Here is a 4,867-nt window from a genome sequence, read left to right on the forward strand (position 1 = left end):
TGTGGCTTTGACTTTGAGGGCAACATCATCATGTTCTCCATGGACAAGCAGATGGGTTACCAGTGCTTTGTAAGCTTCTTCAACCTGCGAGACCTGAGCCAAATTGACAGCAATGAGCCCTTCATGAAAATTCCTTGCAGTGACTCTAAGATCCCCTGCGCTGTTTGGGGGCCCCTGGGAGAGTGCATCATCGAAGGCCACGAGAACAGAGCTCAACCAGTTCAGTGCCAAGTCTGGAGAGGTGCTGGTGAATGTCAGCACTCCCAACAGATCAATGACATCCAGTTATCCAGGGACATGATGATGTTTGTCACCGCATCCAAAGACAACACCTCCAAGCTCTTTGACTTCACAACGCTTGACCACCAGAAGACTTTCAGGACAGAGCATCCTGTCAAGTCAGTGGCCCTTTCTCCCAATTATGACCATGTGGTGCTTGGTGGTGGCCAAGAAGCCATGGACGTAAACACAACTTCCACCAGAATTGGCAAACGTGAAGCCAGGTTCTTCCACTTGGCCTTTGAAGAAGAATTTGGAAGAGTCAAGGGTCACTTTGGACCCATTAATAGTGTTGCCTTCCATTCTGATGGCAAGAGCTACAGCAGCGGCAGCGAAGATGGTTATGTCCGCATCCACTACGTCGACCCACAGTACTTTGAGTTTGAATTTGAGGCTTAAAAGATGCTGCAACTCCATCTAGCTACTTGCAGAATATTTTAGACTCTGAAAAATAAATTAGTTTGGGAATTAAAAAAAAGAAAGAAAAGGGACGATAAAGGCCAGCATCACCAGTCAAAATAAGGCCAAGGACCAACTGGAACAGACTATCAATTCTTCAATACAAGTTAAAGGTGAAGAAAGTGAAAAATAAGTTTAGGAGAGTCAACACTCCACTTGAATTTTTTAATTTTTTTTAATTCTGCTTCATTCACATACATTGTTCCCCCCACTCCCTCACTCCACCCACCTAACTCCTAGATCCCAAGATTTCGCTGCTTCCTACCCTCAGGTTCTCTACCCCTTCCCTTCTCTCTTTGTATAGCCATACACATCTCACTGGTTATACTTCTCTTTTCACAATAATGGTCATATATAGTCTTTGTTCTTATGAGCCTGACCACCTGAATTTAAGAGCTATCTCAAAGATAGATTTGATACACTGAACACTGATGACCAAAGACATATGATTTGTGGGAAGATAGGAGCTATACACAGAAGGAGTGCAAAGCATCACTAAAAACACAGGATATGACAACCATTTGGACAAAAGGTGCAATGCAAAGTGGACAGGGGGAGAGGAGGAAAGTGTGCAACAAGGAATGAATGAAAGCTCAACTTTGCTGTAAACCTTTGTTAAAATCACAATTTAAAAATAAATACACAAATAAAAATATGGGGAGGAATTCCAAATTCAAGTGTCAAGAGACTCTGCAACTTGCTCTTGAATGTAGAAAAGCTTTCTCCACACAGTGCCCACTGAGTAGGTGTGTGAGGAAAGGCCAACAAGACAACTGGACACTGCCCAGAGCCAGGAAGGGTGCTAGACAGGCACCATGCGTGAAATTGTGCACATCCAGGCTGGCCAGTGTGGCAATCAGATTGGTGCCAAGTTTAGGGAAGTCATCAGTGATAAGCAAGTTATCAATCCCACTAGCAGTTACCATGGCAACAGTGAGTTGCAGCTGGAGAGAATCGATGTCTACTACAACGAAGCCACTGGTAACAAAGATGTACCTTGGGCCATCTTGGTGGATCTGGAACCTGGCACCCTGGACTCTGGTCAGGTCTGGACCATTTGGCCAGATTTTCAGGCCAGACAATTTTGTGTTTGGCCAGAGTGGTGCTGGCAATAACTGGGCAAAGGGCCACTACACAGAGGGTGCAGAACTGGTGGACTCGGTGCTGGATGTGGTGAGGAAAGAGTCCGAGAGCTGTGACTGTTTCCAGGGCTTGCACCTGATTCACTCACTGGGTGGCAGTATGGGGTCTGGGATGGGCATGTAGCTCCTCAGCAAGATCAGGGAGGAGTGCCCTGACTGGATCATGAACACCTTCAGCGTCATGCCCTCTCCCACGGTGTCAGACACTGTGGCTGAGCCCTACAATGCCACCCTCTCAGTCCACCAGCTGGTAGAATACAGATGAAACCTTCTGCATTGACAATGAGGCGCTGTACCATGTACATTTGCTTCCATACCCTGAAACTGACCACCCCAACATATGGAGACCTCAACCACCTAGTGTCAGCCACCATGTGCAGAGTAACCACCTGCCTGCATTTCCCAGGCCAGCTGAACGCAGACCTTCGCAAACTGGCCCTGAACATGGTGCCTTTCCCCTGGCTGCACTTCTTCATGCCTGGCTTTGCCCGCCTGACCAGCCAAGGCAGCCAGCAGTATCAGGCCCTGATTGTGCCTGAGCTCACTCAGCAGATGTTCAACTCCAAGAACATGATGGCTACTTGTGATCTGTGCCACAGTTGCTACCTGACAGTGGCTGCCATCTTCCGGAGCCGCATGTCCATGAAAGAGGTGGGCGAGCAGATGCTGAACGTACAGAACAAGAACAGCAGCTACTTCCAGGAGTGGATCCCCAACAACGTGAAGACGGCTGTGAATTACATCCCACCCTGTGGGCTCAAGATCTCAGCCACCTTCACTGGCAACAGCAAGGCCGTCCAGGAGCTGTTCAAGCACATCTGCAAGCAATTCACAACTACGTTCCGGCACAAGGCCTTCCTGCACTGGTACACGGGCGAGGGTATGGATGAGATGAAGTGCACTGAGGCCAAGAACACCATGTCCAAGTACCAGCAGTACCAGAACGCCACAGCTGATGAGCAAGGAGAGTTCAAAGGGGAAGAAGTAGAGGATCAGGCTTAAATTCAGAACTGAAAACAGATTAGGGAAGGATTTAGGAGAGAAGCAAGGGGTTGGGGGGCATACTGGTGAAATCTCTTGGAAGTTGAAAGAAAGAAGTACTGTGTATTTAGATGTGCCCAGAGTCTCTGGTGCTCTTCACTGCTGCCTGTCACTTTTCCCTCCCTTTTTTTGTAATATTATTTCAGGGTAACATTTGCAATATTTCTGAAGACTGTTGTAATGACTAAAATCACATAAATGTTTGTGTACTTAAAAAAAAAAAAGAACAGGAAATCAATGCCACTCAACTGATTTTGGCGAAGAGTACTGGTGGTCCCATAGACCACCAACAGAACAAACAAGTCTGTTCTGGAGGAAGTGCAAGTTCCTGGGAGGCAACGACCGCGAAACTTGGTCTCACATATTTCGGGCATGTTGCAGGGTAAGTCTTTGGAAAAAGACATCACACTGGGAAAGATGGTCACAGTCAGTGACTTTTTAACAATGCACGTGACCTCATCAGCGATCTTGAGGACGGTGCAGGATAGGGCAAGGATCAGCCGTTATCCACAGGGTCTCTGTGAGTACAGCTGACTGCATGGCACCTAAGGGCCTCGCTCTGGTGGGGAGCCCCCGGCGGAGTGCGTTCTAACCAAAGAAACTGCATCGTGGTCATTGGACCCATCAGCGACTTCTCCCCTTAAGATTTACAGGTCAATCTCGCCAACGGACGGAGGGTCGCTGTGAGCCCTCACCAGCCCCAAGGCGAGTGGGCTAAGGGAAGCTCGCTGGGCGCCCATGTGAGGACCTGGACACGCGGCTGCGCCACCACCAGGCCTGCCTGACCCTCGGTGGGCAGCGGCTGCGACCAGCCCCACCTGGGCCCCCTTCGGAGGGCACGCGCACCAGCGTAGTCACGAGACAGTGCAAGCGACCACCGGCGCTCGCTGCCCGCGAGGCCACGGCGAAAACGCAATCGGGGCCCTGCGGAGGCGCGCACGCACTTACGTCCACGTCTCTGTCCTCAGCCGCGCGGCTATCTCCACTACACCCGCACCGGAAAGGGCGGGGTTTGATAGTGACTTTGCGCGCTGGCACCCCCCCCTTCCCCACCTTCCCGCATGGACCCGCCCTTGACCCGCCCGTCCGCCCCGTAGTCCCCGCCCCCTGGCGTAGAGGCCCCGCCCCACGGCGGCCGGCCCCTCCCCTGGACCCGGCCCAGACCTCTTTGAAGCCCCGCTCCCTGATGAGGCCCCGCCCCCCTATGCGGCCCGCCCCCTGCTGAGGCACCGCCCACCCCGAGGCACCGCCCCCTGAAGAGGCCCCGCCCCCGCTTCTGTAGGCCCTGCCCCCAACACCCGAACAAGGCCACGCCCCGTCCTCGGCAAGTCCCCGCCCCAACCAGCCACCCAGGCTCCTGACTGTTCTGCATAGGGTCTTACCCCGCTGAATTGCGTGACCTTGACTCGGACCCCGGCTTTAGCCTGTTTGCGCCCGAACTGCTGGGAGGAGGCTCCCACATCATTCTGTCTCCCAGCGCGGCCCCTCCAGCTCTGGCCCGCGGGTGGACACAGATTCGCATGGCAGTGGACTCGATGCGGCCTCAGGCCTGCACTCCACAAGCCCATCGAGCTCCATTCATCCTAGTCCTGTAAGAGGAGCGGGCCACTGGCTTCACGGAGGCCACTTGGGCCGCCTGCTGACCCACTCCCCTTCAGGAGCAGCTCAGCCCTGACGCCTGGCCCGAGCTCCATCCTTGGAGCTCGAGGAGCAGCTACAGTGGTTTGAGTGAGGCTCTGTCCTCAGACTTCTGACCCCAACCGCATGGAGAGACCCCCTCCCTTGACCAACTGGGTAATTCCAGACACATCTCAGAAACTGGTCCCCAACTCATGGTGGAGGATTAGAGCTACCCTAGGCACATTCTGTTAATTAAATCAAAGATACATCAGTTACTCGTGCAAGTTCAAATAGAGGCCAAAGAAAAGGAAAACAAGTATTAAAAG

The 4,867-nt window shown here is 52.3% G+C and overlaps 1 pseudogene; it reads left to right on the forward strand.

Moving 5' to 3' along the window:
* The first annotated feature begins 595 nt into the window (after positions 1-595).
* Positions 596-2,894, forward strand: LOC102869744 (annotated as a pseudogene).
* The last annotated feature ends 1,973 nt before the right edge of the window (positions 2,895-4,867 follow it).

The sequence above is a fragment of the Elephantulus edwardii genome, unplaced genomic scaffold (assembly GCF_000299155.1).
Source record: "Elephantulus edwardii isolate Elephantulus edwardi_28Jun2011 unplaced genomic scaffold, EleEdw1.0 scaffold00472, whole genome shotgun sequence".
Lineage (NCBI taxonomy): Eukaryota > Metazoa > Chordata > Mammalia > Macroscelidea > Macroscelididae > Elephantulus > Elephantulus edwardii.